The sequence below is a fragment of the Hydra vulgaris genome, chromosome 01 (genome assembly GCF_038396675.1).
Source record: "Hydra vulgaris chromosome 01, alternate assembly HydraT2T_AEP".
In the NCBI taxonomy this organism is placed as follows: domain Eukaryota; kingdom Metazoa; phylum Cnidaria; class Hydrozoa; order Anthoathecata; family Hydridae; genus Hydra; species Hydra vulgaris.
The window spans coordinates 66,177,307-66,196,529 of record NC_088920.1 but is presented as its reverse complement, the minus strand read 5'-3'; positions in this window follow the sequence as shown (position 1 = coordinate 66,196,529).

Genomic DNA, 19,223 nt, shown 5'->3' with positions numbered 1-19,223 from the left:
GTTATCGAGTTTTCTTATAGAAATTACAAATTTTCATTGAAATCAAACAACAAGTCAGTTGTCACTCCTTAAATTTCAAATAGCATCGCACAAAAAGTTAAATTTAGTTTTGAAAAAACTAAAACACCCTTAGTAACACTTCACATAGTTGTCCAATTAATAAACATTTTCCACAAGATTTATAGTAATATTATCATTTATACACCATAAAGAAAAAACAAACAGTAAAGAAAAGAGTTGTAAGTTAAAAATTTTTTTTTTTTATTTGTGATGCCTTGGCATTAAGGCTATTGATCGAATGAAAGATAACCATCAGTATGATCAAATGACGAGCGATCCTTATTCATTAAAAAAACAATATATTTGTGTGTTCTTGTTCGTATGATGTTTTTTTACACTTACTTTCAAGAAAGTGTTCTATGAATCAAACCAGAGCTATAACATATATATAAATTGAAAACAAAAAGATTTTTAGTAGTTTCATGTTACCCGCAATCATCAGGTTAAGTTTAAAAAAACAACTTTTTTTTTAAAAAAAAAGGATTCTTTGAATCCTTTTTTTAAGCAAGGGAAGTTGCAAATAACCTTTTTAGTCAATATAAGATGTAATCAATTATCTCTCTCTAAAAAATATGTTACTTTTTAGTTATTTCTAACGGCATCTAGTTGCACACAATTTTTTTTTGGCAAGATTTGTAAGAAGCCAAAGTAATGTATCTAAAAATGCAAATAAAGTTATGTGATACCTAGTTATGTGATACCTAGTTATGTGATGCCAAATAAAGCTATGTGATACCTAAATAAAGTTATGTGATACCTAAATAAAGTTATGTGATACCTAAATAAAGTTATGTGATACCTAAATAAAGTTATGTGATACCTAAAGCCAATCCGTATATTAAGTATCGAAATTAAAAAAAAAAACATTTTTGTATTTTTACAAAATGGCACTACGGGAGAGGCGTTAAGTTTTGTAAAAGTACAATCATGTTAAAATGTCAATCCAAGATGGTCCTAAAATAATTAAAAAAAAAAAAAACTTATGTGATCTATAAATTTAGCATTACATTTGAAGGTACAAAATATTCAAATTTTTATAAAAAATGATTATTAATTTTAAACGTTTCTGGCCATGATACCGAAACCATTGCAGTTGAAATAAATAATAACAAAATATCATCCTTCAAAATTGGCATCGACCGCGGTAAACAGTGAAAAGACGTTTTTTATGATGAATTTTTCGCCGAATTTTTGCCGCGATAAAAACAGATAGGTCTGTCATCACAAAAGAAAAATTCCAAGGCAATTATTTTTTTCCGTTGTTTTTTTTTGGCCTTAACGCAACAAAGTTTTTTCCTCGGCAAAATATTTTTTGCCGGCAAAGAATTTAATGTCAAAATCAATGACTGTATCCAGACCGACAACAGTGAAGATCGTAATTAATATAGGGAAGAAATTGACAAGCTTGCTTAAGAAACTTGTCTTGTATGGAAAGTGATTGGGTCGCTATTGTATATGTTTTTTTCTTTAAAAAACAGTGCTCTAAAATAAAAGGTATTCAAGCAATATAAGCGAAACGTAAAAATAAGTAAAAAATATCTTAAAGATTATAAGTTTAAAAAATACTTTTCGCTGGCCAGTTAAAAAATTTTTGCGTTGGCATTTTTAACATTATATTTTTATAGCGCCTCTACCGTGATGGGTCATTTTGTTAGAAAACTAAAACGTTTTTTTTTAATTTCGAGCCTTAATTTATTTTATTTATTTTTCGAGCCTAAATTTTGAATTTCGTGCAATAATTTTAATATTTTTTTATTGGTAGATATATATGGAACAGAAAATAAAAATCGTTTGCCCGAACTTGTACCACTTTAAAATTATTTTTTTATTGCACAAATTTTTTACTCAAATGCAAACCTAATACAACAACCAAGTTTTAATTTAGATTCAATTGATTAATTCACTAGGTTCCATGTTTGATGCTAAAGTGGTGGATGCTCTTAAAAACACTCAGTATTCCCAATTATTTAATGTTTGTGGAGCTAATCCCATTAAACTTATTAATCCAGCATTAGTAAGATCTAAAACAGTCAATAAAAAAACTTTATTTATGGAGGTTTTACCTTTCCATTACTCGCTCAGATTTTTTGTAATAGTAATAGTAATAGTAACATATTTAAATAAGTCCTCGTAGATAAAATGACAAATAATTAAAAAACAAACAAACAAAACCAACAAATTATACAAAAATTCATGGTTTGTGAAATATAAACTTTAAGTAAAAAAAAAAAAGTAATTGTTATTCATAGCAAGTAAGTTGATATCAAAATTGGGAAAAAGGGAAAAAAGATTGCTTTCATTTAATTAAAGTTTACATCTATGACAAATAGTATCTAAAAAGCCAATATTTGTAGCTGCTAAAGCACGAATTATTAATAAACGTGCAGCTCATCTTCAGTAAAAGATGTACTGTTTGCAGCTGAAGATAAAAAAAAAAAAAAAATACTTGTCAATTCTATTCTTAAATGCGTTAACTGACGGAACCTTTTTGCATGCTAACGGCAAGTTATTCCAATCATTGACAATACGATTTGTAAAAAAATTGTGACGAGCATTATTATATGTGAATTCATGCATTAGGACGTTGGAAGATGATCTGCGAATTGGTGGATTATGCCAATTGATACTCTCAAAACCGTTTTCTAGCTTAAACTGTTGGATTAAGTCGCCACTTCTCCTGCGAGTTTCCAAAGTAATAAAATTGAGCCGACGACACCTTTCAGCGTAAGGTAATCCTATTAAATCATGAGGTACTTTTGTTGCTTTTTGCTGAATTTTTTCGATTTCTTTGATGTCACCTTTTAAGTAAGGACACCATACCGGAATAGCGAATTCAAGGTGCGGCCTAACATACGTAGTGTATAATTTACTCCAAACATTCATATCTCTTGATCTAAATGTTTTTTTTAATAGGCCAAGTATCATATTCGCTTTACGTGTTGCAACCTGCATGTGTTGATTCCATTTTAGATCATTAGATATGAAGATACCCAGGTCCCTCTCAATATCCGTTGCCTCAAGAGTAAGTGATATATTTCCATCATTCATTACATATTCATGATTACTATTTCCATAACTTTACATTTTGGAACATTTAACTCCATCAGCCATTCCTTTGACCATTCTATGACAATGTTTAAATCATTTTGTAGGATCAGGCGATCAGCATCGTGAAACTCAGGTCTTATTTCTTGTAACAGTTTAGTGTCGTCTGCATAGATTCATAAACAAGGTAGCTTCATAAACAAGGTTGAGAGGTTTTTATTAATTTATTTATTAATTTTTTTTGAAGGCGGGGGGGGGGGGGTAAGGGGGTAATAACTATAGGATTCGTTTGTTTTTTTTAACACTAAAATAATTTGAAAATTTGTTATTAAGTTATATTTGTTAAAAGACTTATTTTGACTCTTCTATTTAGTATTCCATTTTATCAGTACTGTCTTAACATAATCTTTTGTCTTTTGTCTTAATATAAAGTACACAAGTACAAGTAATCTAAAGTACACAAGTACAAGTAATCTAAAGTACACAAGTACAAGTAATCTAAAGTACACATATTTGTATTAGTATTTGAATTTGTAAAATACTGATTACATGAATAAAAGTTGTAAAGATCAGATAAACATCAGATTGCGTTAAATATAATAAAGTAATCAAAAATTTTGTTTGCCACAAGCAAAATGTGATTAAAAATAATTAAAATGATTGTTAATTAGCTCTAAACTTTTTTTTTTAAATTATTTACGGTGTGCATTACAACTTGTATTTACGGTGTGCATTACAACTTGTCTACTTCTTCAAGTAACTATTTTTTAATTTAGGCTTTTAAAATAATTTCATCTTTGCCTAGTTGTTGGAGTATTTGTCTAGTTTTACAGTGTTATTTAAAAAAAAAAAATGTTGTAACCATGGTAACCAAAGTGCTTATAGTTGTGCTAAAAACAATTAACTAAATTTTTAAAACTTTCTTAATGTGTATTAGTTTTTTATATTTGTATATAGTTACATTTTTGTAACTTTTTATCTTTAATAAAGATAAAGAAATTTGGTTAACTGAAAAAAGTTTAAAACTATATAAAAGGTTGGAGGTAGGTATGGAAGCTTTTATTTCTTCTCTTCGGTTCCAAGTCAAGTCTCATTCATATCCATGACTTTGACCATCTCTTATTTAACTGCTATACCTAATCGTAATCATTTTTATCATTTTTTTCACCCGAGCAACATTCATGAGAAAAAACTCTTTATTATTGCAAGAAAACTTGATTCTAATGATCATACTATTGATAACAAACAGGTTATACCATTCTTGGAAATCTAAATTACTCCGGCTTCAATACTAAAGTCATTCCTCAATTAAACTCCTTTACGGGTTGTAGTCCACACAACATATATGTCATAGCCTTAGTAAAGTGTTCTGCATTACTCTCTTCAATTCTCTCTACACTACTTAATAAGTGCTTGACTGAGTCCTAATTTCATGCCTGCTGAAAAATGGCATCTGTGGTTCCAATTTTTAAAAACTCTGGAAAGCATTCTGGCTTCTCCATCTATTGTCTGATTGATTCTCTATCATTAGCAAGGTCTTTGAGTTTTTGATTAGAAAATTTGTAACATCATCTTTAGCCTAATAACTGACTCTCTCAAAAACGACATGGTTTTTGATCTTCTCGTTCTACGATTGGCTTGCTAACTACTGTGACTGAAAGATTCTATCAAGAGGTAGCGAGGCAAAGGCTAATTCTTTTGATATATATAAAACTTTTGAAACGTTTAGCATGCATATCTTCTCCATAAAGTTGCTTCATACGGTGTACCCGGAAAAGCATTTAATTTTACCAAATTAATTCTTTCTAATTGCTTTACTAAAACCACTCTTTTCTTTTCCAGTAACTTCTAGATATTAAATTCTTCTTGGACTTTCTAAAGTACTATATTGTTTCTTATCTACATTAACGATCTTCCTGACAAACTTAAATCTAAAGTGGCTCTTAGCTGTGGGCTTAAGTATACCCTCAGATTTCGGCCTTAAAAGTGACATTTCTGAAACACTGCACAGTGGGTCAGAGGTGAGCAAAACCCCTCAAAACTAACATTTATATTGGAGTAATTTCTTCATGTAAATGTAATCTAGAGACCCCAGCACTCTAAAACTGATATAACTTTTTTGCTACCATAAAAACGGCAATATTTTACCTTTCAAATATTTGTAAAAATGTAAAAATTCATAAAACAATGTAATATTGAATTGATACATGCGTATTAAAATAATGAAACATGAAAATATACTTTTTATGCTTGTTTTTTTCAAAGTTTTTTTTAATAAAACCCCAAAACATGTCCAGCATTTTTTTAAACGCTAACCTTTACACAAGCAGAACAAATTTAGGCCGCACACTTGATCTACTTCAAATTAGACTCTCATATATAGATAAAAATTTGCAACCAAAGTTTCGGAGCTCAAGTGAGCGCAGTAGGTGCCTGGCTTTTTATTATAAATGATATCCAATCATAGATTTTGCTTCAAAAAACTGAAGACGACGCATAAAGAAATGTTTTAATCATTTAAATCTTGTTTAAATCTTTTTTAAATACTTTTAATGTTGTTGTGGAAAGGAACATTCTACCACGACTATAAGATTTTAGTTTAACAATTTTTTCATTAGTATTTCAATAACTTTTTTATAGTATTAGTAATGTTTTAGCGGTTTTTAATGTACATTTTAGCGGATTGTTGTATTGTGTTAATTTTATTTGAACATGTGTAAAAAGACGATTTATGGAAGAGAATATTTATTATTTGTATTTATGTATGCAAAAAGTTTTTATTTATGTAAAAAGAAGAAGTTTAGTTTAGTGAAAAGAAATTAGTTTGTTTATGAGAAAAAAAGATTTTTAATTTCTTGTTGTGTTAAAAGCGAGAAAACTGCATTATCTAGTACTTTTAGTTTTAATGTCGTCTAGATAACTTTTCTAAAATGTATTTATCTAAAAAATTGTACTTTAAATGTGTCAAATGTGTTTTGCTCATTTTAAATATAGCAGAAAAAATGGAAAAACAGTAAATTATTTATGAAAAAGAGTCATTTCATACACCCTAATATTAAAGGTTTACATTAAAACAACAGAGAGCACTGCACAATGAAGCTCTCCAGACCATAATAAGGAATTAAAGATAAGGAGAATTCAGGGAAATGTCAAAGACTCCTATCAACCTGAGGAGGTTCATGACTACCCTTAACAACCCCGAAAATAACAGCTTGTGGGGTCATGACCACTCCAAACTCAAAATGGAACTCATAAATGAAATCCTTGGCCTCCAAAACTTCTATAAACATGTATCATATGTCTATATTCAACCCATAAATAGTTTTCCCATTTTTAGATAAATCTGGTCCACTGCGCACTGAGCTACCCTTAAAATTAGAGTCAAAGTCAAGACTTATAACTACAACCTGGTGTCTCTCCCTTAAAAAAAGCTCATCTCAGGAAACCAGTTTTCTAAGATGTGTTTTTTTTAATGAAACTCAAAAAAACTCAAAATGACAAAAAATAATCACAAAAATAAATTAATAAATTGTATCTTTAAGGACTATACTAAAGTAAAAAATTGAGAATGTGATCAAATTTCGGATGATCTTGATTTATTGTGACGTAATTAAAAAATATTGAATAATAAAAAATTATAATGGAGGTGGTAAAACAATGAAAGGATATCAACTATTTAACCAAGAAATTAAAATAAATAACACTGTCGAACTTGCATGAACATACTTAACCAAAAAAAATTGCAAAAAAATCAGTAGTCTACCCGTAAAAGAGGTTATATCATCTTAGGAACCTGCTCATCTTATGCAACCTTCCATACTGCCAACCTTTCCCTACTTTAAAAAGTGACGGGGAGAACTATCACATATAGAATTATGAAACACTGTGCACAATCTAATATTAAAGATTTTTAGATCACAATGGTCATACCTGATTAAATCTTGTAAAGTTTTAAACGAAACTCAACACGCATACCTGATTAAATCTTGTAAAGTTTTAAAGAAGCAGTTTATCATAGACAGCCGGTTTACATAACTTTTACCAATTTTGCCAAAGCATTCAACACCGTGTCACACAACAACCAACTGTTTGAACGCGACTATTAAACCTGATCACTGGTTGGCTAGCTAATAGACAACAACGAGTAATAACTGGAGAAAAAACGTCCCTTTAGGAATCGGTGACATGTGGCGTCCCTCAAAAATAGATTTTTACATCTCTGGTATTTTTGTTCTTCATCAATGACGAACCAGACTGCATTTATAACTGTACCAAATTATAAGTCGAAGATGCACGGAACTCGGAAGATTGCACGAGTTATCAATGTCAATCAATTTTCCTCTGATTATGAAAAACTGCGAGCGGACATTCACACAATTACCTTGTGTATTTTAACATTGAGATGTGTAAAGTAATGCAATGTGTATTTTAACATTGAGATGTGTAAAGTCGCAAGAACTAATTAAGAATACTATAGCTGACGTGTAATGGACGCAACCTAGTAGATAAAAAATAATAAAGGTAATCAACGCAATCTAGTAGATATAAAAAATGTAATAAAAGAAATGGACGCAGTCTAGTAAATATAAAAAATCCACAAAAATAATTGCTCGGTAACGTAAGCGATGTAACATAAGTTATGTATATAGTATCAAGAAAAAAAGTTTATTCTATGAGGTAAATACTCATAAAACTGGCGTATGATAAATAGCTGTGTATAAAGGAAAAGTAAAGAAGTTTATTAATTTTTGAACGATAGATAAGGTCTTGCTTTATAGAGTAGACTAATGTTCAGGGCCGGATTAAGGGCGTTATGGGCCTGAGGCTGCAGATTTAGAGTGGGCCTACGACTTATATTAAAAAAGTTACAAAATTTGTAGCAATAATGCAACAACAAAAAAAAAGGAAATGTTTTTCTTATAAATATTATAATTCAATGCAGTTGACATCGTTTTCAAAATATTTACTGTAAAGAATAGTTTTTAATGTAATAACAAAATTGTTAAAAACTAAACAAACTAATAAATCTATGCAACAAAAGTCAAATAATTCTTCAATGATATTGCAGTTTTTGTGAGTTTGAAGATTTGCTTATTTACAAAAATCTTAGACTCCTAGATGTTAACTTTTCGAGATTTGTTATCAGCAAATTCTTCAATTAAAGAATTTAAATCAAGCTGTTGAAGTAGTCTATTTTCTATGCATAACAAAGACAGGGCGTTTAAACTTTCTTGGCCCATGGTTGATCTTAAACCATTTTTAATGAGCTTAAGTTGAGAGAATGAACGTTCTCCGCTGAACCAAAAAGCTAAATCTATCATCAATAACACTAGTTGCAGAAATTCTCTGAATCAAGGCATATAATAACTTGTCAATAATTTGAAGAAATGTGTGTATTTTAAATTTTTCCTAAGGCGCCAATCCAGCGTCAGTATCATCTGCTTCTGTATCACGATAGTCCCATCTTCTGTTTTGCTTAATTTTTCTTTTATTGCTCTTGTTGGTACGCATCGTTTTTATACAGAATTTTACATTTCTATTCTATTTTAATGAATTGAGAACGAAGCTCTTAAACAAACGTTTTTAAGGATTGCAACATCTTTGTAGCCGTATAAAATCAAGTTTTGAATCTTGAAAACATTTGCTTGTTTTGTCAAATCTTTTTAAAACCATTGACCATACCTGGACCATTAGTCTAGTCTCTAACTTATTCATACTTGCAATAAGTCCTTTTGCTTCCAATCGCGTATCAGTTTTTTCAGTTGTTGATTCAGACATACTTACAAGAATCGGTTGAATTATTTTACATAATTTCTGCAGTATATCAACTACATCGTGGTGAGCAGACCAACGTGTATCCGAAATTCGTTTCAATGTATACGTAATGGAGTAAAGTAAGTTAGCAGCAGAAACAATTTTTGAAAGAAATAAAAAAAAAAACTGCAACTGGACAGCTGTCGACAACTTTTTGACCAACAAGATTTAGAGAATGTCCACAAAATGGAATGTATTCAGCTAAATTGTTTTTATTGCGAATCCAGGCTTGCATACCATTGTACTTTCCACTCATATTTGACGTATTGTCATGCAATTGTCTTCTACAGTTTTTAATGCTAATACGGTTCTCTTCCAAGCTCTCAGCTGTATGCTCATATATAGGAATAAATTTTATTACACGTTCAACTGCTCCACTTGGTGTTACGTATCGAATTATCAATGCCAACTGTTCTAAATGCTACTACTACTGAGACAAAATAGTATTTTGCATCTTTTATTTCTTGTATGACCTGCCTCATTAACTGATCACTTATAATTAAAATAAATTTATCACAAATTGTTAATGAAAAACATGATATGTGGCCTCTACCTTTGTTAACTTGTTGTTGAATGTGTTCTTGAAGAAATGGATCATACTCCAAAAAATCCTAAATAATTTTGATTGTTCACGGATCCAATAAACTTGTTATTTCCATGAAAAACAAGACTTCTTGCCGACAATAATTTGATTACACTTAAAATCCGTTTGAGAAGTTAAGGCCAATAGTTCTTTTTAGATATGTACTGTTCTACAAGACTTTTATCTATTTGCCACCCTGTAGTTTTTATGTAAATAATTTTTTCAATACTATTTCTGTACAAAGTACTTACTTCATGGCGACTTAAGTCCCTGACTGCATTCTTCCAATTGTAATAACCACCAATCCAAAAAAAACAAAAAAATAAAAGCCAATCACGCTGAGTTTTCTCACCGCTCTTAAAAAAAAAATTAAACAACGTCGTTTAAACATATCACCTGGAAATATACCTTCTGATGTGCTAAAATCGCTTTCCATGTGTTGACAACTAGCAACTCGTTTGAAACAGAAGTAATCGCGCAAAACATCAGTAACTTTCCACATTCCTACATCATTGGGACACTTTGCATCTATATCTGCAAGTTTATCACATTGCAATTCCACTTTAAACTCTTCTGCTAGATATTTTACTAGAACTTGTTCATCTTGAACTTTGTAATGATTTATATTTGTTGTTGAGTTATATAATATCTCCATACCTATTACTTGGTCATGATAATCAGTTTGACAAGTTTTAGTTGCAATTGCGCAGTAGATGTATAATCGAGGTTTGAGCTCAGTAGGCATCGTCCGACGTAAACCACCTATGTTGATGGGGGTTTTAGCTCACTCGAGAGCACTATTTTTCACCCTCTTTGAAACCCTCTTGGAAACCTTTTTGGTACTCACTCTTCAAAAACTTTCTGACACCCCTCAACGATTTCACTTTCTGGAAAAATATTTGGCACCCAATTTGTAACCCCCTTAGAAAACGTTTCCCCTCCATGGTTTAGTACTTTCAAGCGGCCATTCCATCAAGGAAAGGCTATCGATCATTATGTTAGCATCGTGTTGATTGTATTTGTTAAATTTTTAATATGCAACACTACGGAGACGTCCTTGCTCGAACTTAGCAACAGCATCAATGACAAGGAATACGACAACGTACTGATCCAGTACCAACAGGTTGTGAAATATTTATTTGGATACCATCTCCTGTGTTTTTTAATTTTTGATCACTTCCTGATAGATGCTGATTGCTTGCAGATCTGAAATCAATAGCTAAAAATTGATGGGTACCTGCATAAAATCCGTTAGGTGTCACAGCTTGAAAACCATCTTTACTATATAACATACCCGACTCATTACTTGAGTTACGGGAAGAACCAGCAAAACATTTGTACATTTTTTCTAAAAAGTGGTATGGTAACATCCCAATAGAGGATAGACGGTTTGGCTATCCATTTATTATGATATCTACTTTTGCAATATTCATAACAGTATTATACTTTTCAATCTATCTTGCAAAATTAGTTGATTGAAGGTATATAAGAACGTACTTGAGACTCTCCCATGATGCTTGCATTAGAAAAGCCAAGAGGTTTTAGTTGCAACCCGCTAAACACGGCGGTGGCGTATTATTTGCTCAAAAGGAAGATCGAAGAGACTTACGCTACCATATGACACTTCATTAGCTAGCCTTGGGTTATAGACAGTCTCATATTGCAAAGCAATGTGTTGAGTGAATAATTTGGAGTTGCTGAAGTGACTGTAGAAATAATAACTTGCGTACGGTCACTAAAGATAATTTTATACTTTAGTTGATCTCCAAAACTTGATGGGTGGAATAGTCCTTTTGCACAGAAAAGTTCAAAATTAAGAGGATTGCAGTACGTAGACCCATTAGGAGCTGGCCCACATCCAAAAGCGAGAGAAATTGCAGCGTTGGCTCCAGTAGTGCTACCTGTCGAAGATCTTGATTTTAGGGGGGTTAAAATACTTGATTGTCAATGTCTTGCATTAACCTGTCAGGTAAAGCTTGCTGAGTTATTGGGAGGAACAGATCTCGAACGTTCCAGTAATCTTCATAGCCAATTATTGATTGGATTTCCTGACCTTGCATTCTTACTGTTAATTTTTAAATTAAAGCACGCCCTAAATTTGCTGCAAGCCTTGCAGTTAAGTCAGTACTTCGGGTTAAATAACGTCATATAGTAAACGGACAGTTTACTATATAACGTTATTTTAATCATTATTTGGCTATGAAGATTACTGGAGCGTTCGAGATCGTTCGATTGCAAATAGTAAATTCATTAAAAGAGTTTCAAGATTTGATATTAAAAAAAAACACACATTTACATTCACAGGTATTTTATTAATTTCTGGAATAATTTTTTTAAAAACATCAGTGGTTGTTTTTTTAAAATAACAATTAATGTTTTAAAAAAAATCATTCCAGAAATTAATAAAATACCTGTTAATGTAAATAAAGGAAAAAGTGTTACTAATAAAGTTAGACAATAGTATGCAACACTAATTTACAATTTAAAGTTAAGCAGAGCTAGATTTAGATCAAATTATAATAACATAGAAAATGATACTAAATTTGGAAAGGATGATCATGGTGATATTTATTTTGAGTATGAAGTTAGTCTTGCACTTAAAAAAAAGCTATTAGACATGGCAAAATGGTACACAATGAACGCAACCATCAAAATTAACAGTAGAAGATTTTAAAGTTTTAGTTATAACCTTATTAGGGAATAAACTGGTTATAACAACAAAAGCAATGAATGCTTTTGAAGCGTTAAAAGAATTATTTAATAATAATTTTAGAAATGTGGATGGTTGAAAAGTTACACCAAAGGATTTTAATAAACTATTAGTAAAGAGACAGGTATTAAGGTTTAAAAACAAACAAAGGGCATATTAAATCTTAAGGAAAAGCTTGTTGATGCTGAGACGAAAAATAATTTAGCATTTGATACTGTAAAAAACTTTGAAAAAACTGTGATAAACCTTAATGAACTGCATTCTACGATGCTAATTGAGCTTAATGTGTCTTTTAATGATTTATGAAAGAAAATTTAAGTTGGGAAAAAATATTTAAGACAAACCAAGATCTTTTAGAAGAAAAAAATGCTGATGCTATGAGTAAAGAAGCGGCTAGCTATTTAGAAATAAGGTTAAACAAGTCACAAAATGTGACTTGTTTAACCTTAAAACCACTTGGAGCAAATGAAAAATTTGAAGACGCAATAAAGAAATATCAAGATATTTAAAGCTCAAGAAAACTATGAAAATGTACAAAATAGTTCTAAAAGTGTGTTTCAAGATATTTGTTGCACATTCGTACCAGATTCGTAGCACATTTTTTAAAATAAAAGATGATTTTATAGATAAAGTTCGTTATATACTTATAACAGAACCATTGCCTGATACTATGTTACTTTTACTACCTATTTCAATGTAATAGGGTTATAATAGGGTTTATTTAGAAATGTGGTGGAAGGCCTGATAAAGGAGGTCCAGATAAAGGAGACAAAGATAGTGGAGGTCTAGATAAACGAGGTAGAAGTCCGGATAAAAGTGGTCCAGATAAAGGTGGTGATAAAAAATCAAAAAAGAAAAATTTTATTGAGCATCTTGCAAATGCGTTACGATTGAAAGGTAATAAAACGTTAAAATCGATTTCATATATTATAAGTCTTATATGGTGGTTATTTTAAAAAGCAGCGACAGTGGGCAGCGGCATCTTTTATTTGGCATGCTGATAAAGCATGGAAATTAGTTACTGCATTTGTAGTTTTTATATATATTATAGTTAAACGTTATTTACAGTGCAATCTATGATATAGAAGAAAATAAATAATATTATGATGGCTTATCCAGGAATTACTAGCGCATGAAATATTGCAAAACAATTTGAAATATTACGTAATAAAGAATAGGTTTAACAAATGAACAATGCAAGAAATACCACTAACAACGTAATTTTAAGTATTGACGATGTAAAGTTTTTGAGCTCACCTGATCCGAAACTAACAAACGGAATTTCAGCATGTCCTTTATCAATTCTGATTTGGAAAATTCAGTTGTTATTATAAATAAAAACTTTACATTTAAACTGGATTACACAAATCAAACTGCAGAGTCTATTATTAGAGGTTATAAACCCAGTAATTGGGTTGATGAAGATGGACCTAACACATACATTAACGCACCTAATTTTGCAACTAGCAAGGCTTCTGGTGGATGTGGAGTAAGCATAAGCATGCTTTACTCAACTGATAAGTTCATGAGAGCTCTTTATAGATTTTTTTTTTTTGGCTTTATTATTAAATTTATTAAAGTCGTAAACCATATAATAAATACAAATAGCAGGGGCAAGAAAAAGACATAATTGGTCTTATCACCAAGCCCCTTAGTCTATACCTTAAATATAAGACAACAAAAATTAAAAAATGTCACACTATATAATATAAAACGTTTTTCTAAAGACTTAATAAAACAAAAATCATCGGTCCTAAAGTCCTCTTTAATTTTTTGTTTTTGCATTGGTTAAGAACAAAGAAAAAAAAAAAAATTAGTACGAAGAAACTATATTACTAAAAAGCATGCAAGCAAATAGGTTTGAACCAAACTCTGAACATATTTTGCATCACGGCAAGGAAGGAGGCATGAACTTCCTAGTTAAATGCACTTTCGCGGTGCTCTGTGACAAGACCGTTAGGTCTTCTTGGTGCACCAAAAATAACTAAATTAAAAAAAAAAATACGCATAATCCTGAAGCTTTCCTGTTACACCAGCATATACCTTGAAATATGTGAAAAATTCTTATAAATCATAATTTTATATATATATTTTTTACAAAAAAGAAAGAAAAAAATATTGAAGCAATAGCAAGTGGCACAATCCTTTTCTAAGATCGTCAAGCCGATAAGATTTCACATTTTTTATACTGTTAGACGAGTATTATGGTGCCTTACGGTGCCGATTCCAAGCACAAACGGCTTTAATCCGTAAAATGTTCCAGTTGATAATACAATGTTTGAAGCAATAAAAAAAGAATTTAATATTCATAAAGTAATGGGGTTTGAAAGTTAGAAATATCGCTACGACGCGCGCCGAATTGTACAAGATTCAAAAACATTTGATTTACATGTGATTAACCTCGCTATGAGATAAGTTCCTGAAATTTCTTACGGTCTTACAAATGCAGGAATTGAGTCAATAATGTGTTTGGCTGTTCGGTCTGAAATTTCTTACTGTCTTACAAATGCATTTCAGAGTCAATAAGGTGTTTGGCTTTTTCACTGCTTTCTGCTCAGTTGGCTGTTCGGTCTTCAATTATCGGCTCATCAGCTTCTGTTCTTGACGCTCAACGCGAGTTTGTTACTGCATTAGAAAAATACACACACACGTCCTGCAGATTTTGCGGGAGACATTGTAAGATATCAACAAATTCTTGAAAACGCAAACAGCTACTTGGACTTTGCATTAGCTCCTTAGCTTTACTTAATTCTATGCGATCTCTAAGCCAACATTGACATACGGGTACCGTACGGGGCCCATACGGGTCGTAAACTGGGTCCCGTATGGGAAGACCAACGGTATCCCGCCGGATCTTGGCCGCCAAATGGGCCCATATGGGTATGCCCGCCGGGTATTCCGTATAGGTCCCAGTCAAATCCCGTACTTTAAACCGTAAGGGGTCCATTTGGGTTGGAAACTGGGACCCATATGAGAAAACAATCGGGAACCCGCCGGATCTTGGCCGCGGTTTTCCTCTGGGGCCCATATGGGTCCATATATGCCTGCCGGGTATCCCGTATAGGTCCCATTGCAAATCTTGCATAACTATGTTTGAATGTTTGAAGTTTACAGAAAAAGCAAGTTTATAAATAACTTGATTGGTTTATTTCAAACAAAATAATTAAAACTGCAATGTCTAAATTAAACAAACCTTTAAATGATTCTTTAATCGTGAATCATATGCTTTTACGGTTATCTCGCGAATTGGAAGCTTTTCCATTGTTCTTAAAACGTGTTCTATGAAAACTTCTTTACACAAAAAGTCAGATGGCGTCTTTAGGTCCGCAAATTTCGTAAATATTTTTAACATAATTATTTTAAGCATGAATAATTATTTGTTATAATACACTTATGGTATTTGTTTTTGTAAAACTACGGTACAAAAACATTCAAACGGTAAACAATATATAATAGAAGTCAAAAGTACGCCTCGTTTTCAAATTTTAAAAGGTTGCCGTAATTATAGTCAACGAAGCAGCGGAATGCCATAAGAAATCGTAGCGGTAAAAGAATGTTTTTTGTAAATGTTACAATATTGCTGTAATATTTATGTTATTATCGTACCATTATTATGAATATGAATTTTAGAATTTTGTTTCATAAGCTGTGTTATTATTTATTCTTATTTGTATATATTATAAATTACAATTTGATTATTATTATGGGGAACCATGGAACCAATTTAACGTCCAGTTTATATGTTTATAAACGGAATTATAAAAGAAGTTTATAAACTCCTATAAAAAATTAAAATTGTATTATTTATTGTATATTATCTTTAGTAATTTGCATTTTTTGATTATTATATATATATATATATATACATACATATATATATATATATATGTATGTATATATACATATATATACATATATATATATATATATATATATATATATATATATATATATATATATATATATATATATATATATATATATATATATATATATATATATATATATATAATTTAATTTAATTAATTACAAAATCAATTATAATTATAAAGACTTGAATAAAGTATTAGAAAATAATTGTAAAATCAACTATTATTTAAAAGATTTAAAAGCATATTGTTTATTTCTTAAGATCTAAAGGAAAAAAACCAAAAGTATATTGGTCAACCAATTCCATTGCATTTTCTGGTTTACCGTTTATGTTTTGGCATTGGCGTTATGTTTACGATTGGCACCAAAGTTCTTCCCAGTGGGCACAGGACCTGAATAAGACGTCTTTTGAACGTTCAAAAGACGTCCGAAACGTTCAATAGACGTTTAAAAGACGTCTTTTTACGTCCTGTGCCTACTGGGTTGATTGTCATCATGGAAATGACAAAAACTTAAATCTGAAAGAATTTAACAAGCAAGAGAAAAAAGCAATAGTGAGATTTACAATATATATCTGACAAATATATATATATATATATATATATATATATATATATATATATATATATATATATATATATATATACAGCCGTGATATATATATATATATATATATATATATATATATATATATATATATATATATATATACAGCCGTGATATATATATATATATATCACGGCTGTTTCACTCAATATAAAAGCGAGCTTGACGTCACAAGAATTTTTGTGTTTTAAACTAGTAAATCAAAAAAAAATTCTTTTTTCAAATCCATGCTTTATGCAAGCAGAATTCTATTGGGCCTAGAAATTCTTTTTTTGTTATCTTTTGTAGAAGGAAAAATTACTGTTTTTTTTTTTTTTTAAATTAAAAAATTACTGTTTTTACTAAATTTTTGCTTTTTAACTTAATAACTTAAGACTTAAAAACAATTTGAATCGCTGCGCTTTAATGTCTTCGAAACTGCAAATAATTTGCAAATCAATGATTTTTGTGACGTAATACGCAATTCATATCAAATAAATATAATGTATGGGAAAATACAAATTAAATTTTTGTTAACTTAATTAACTTTTTTTGGTCAAATTTTCCCATTTCCTTGTATTGTCATTGAAAATGATTAAGTGTGCAAAATTTGAGCAAAATTGGTTTAGAAAAAAGCTTTCAAAAATTGATTTCAAATTTTGTGGCACACAAACTTATATAGAAAGTAACCTTATATAAAGCATGGAAAAAAGAAAAGTATTTCCGCGTAAAAAGTTTAAAAATTCACTAACTTTAAAATAATAGTATTTTTTCTATAAATTCTTTCATGTTCAAATTAAAAAAATAAAAATATAAAATCCTTCCTTGTTAAATAAATATTTCCATTAAACGGACTAAAATAAGATATTGTTAAAATATTGCTAAAGATTTGGGATCACTTATCTGTTTTTTACGATTTTTACGGAAAACCTGTCTTGTGCCAACTAAGATATTCTGACATAGCTATATGGTTGATAGTTGAAATTTGGAACACTTATCAATAAATGTCTATTCTATCTGAATTTTGGTGCATATTGCTCATTTTTGTAAAAAAAGTTAGTTTTTAATGCATTTCTATTTTTAATTTTATCACTTTACAATGTAAATCAAATTTTTTTTGTAATATGCACCAAATTATTGAAAATTCAATTCTTTATAAAAATGAAAATCAAAAAATTATTTTATGTACCTCCAGCTATATTAAAACTTATGGTAATCAAACCTGGCTGGTTTTGTAACAAATTTTTATTGTTTTATGCGTAAATTTTTGTTTACATTTTTAAACAATCACGTGACCTTAAAACCTTACGACACAAACAAGAATATCATGAATTTTATGAAAACAACTTTTTTAGCAAGACAAATTTTGAACTATAAAATAAACAAAGTTAGGCGGTTTTTTTCTCTTGAAGGTAATCAACTAACATCAGATAAGTTTAATCCTATTATATCCTGTTCATCTATTTGTCAATAAATATTATTGGTATAATTACAAACATATAAATTGGTGTAAAAATATAATTTAAGAATTGGTACAAGTTATTGTCACAAGTTATTAAGTCCAGCAACCGTTCTTCTGGTTTAAAATGAAGTATGAGTCTAGTATCAACTGGGTGTACAAAGAAATAAAGAACTTATCAATGGACCAACTGATTACAGAATCGTTTTTTATAAGAATAAAAACAATTTCAATTTTTATATTTAAACACGCAAAAACAATTGTATATTTAAACACGCAAAAAAAAAATTAAAGTTGGCGAGTCTTTATTTTTTAACATTCTCACAACATATTATTAGAACTGTGTGCACATAATAAAAAGTTTTATAAAAGCTTTAGCTTTTAATTTTTAGGCTAAATATTCCTTAATTTAAATCTGGTTTTATTTAATAGAATCAATTTTCAAAAACTAGTCATTTAACAGTTTATCCCCCTTTAACGACATTTTCGTAATTTTGCGAAAATTCAATTTTCTTTACTGGCTTAAAATAAATCTGTGTTAGTTAACTTTAAACGTTTAAGTAAGATTTTTTTGTTTTTAAAATAGTCCAACAATGTGTACATTTAATAATAAATATGGAAAATATATTCTTTCTGATTTTTTTTTGATAAAAAGTAACATCAAATTACTAAAATTTAGCAAGGTTCGTCATTTGGCGCGTTTATTCTAAAATTAAAGAAGTTTTTTAATATATTTGTGAAATGTCATCAAATAAAATATTTTATTGGTGTTTTTATTCTTTTTACAGAACAAAATTATCTCAAATGTTATAAAAGTTATAAAGGTTTTAGTAACACCCCTTACGTGAATATTTTCTAAAAATAACAAGAAGCCGTAAAGCTCGCCTGAAACAGCCGTGATATATATATATATATATATATATATATATATATATATATATATATATATATATATATATATATATATATATATATATATATATATATATATATATATATATATATATATATATATATATATATATATATATATATATATATATATATATATATATATATATAAGGTGTATTAAGCACAAAAGAAATGAAGCGTCTAT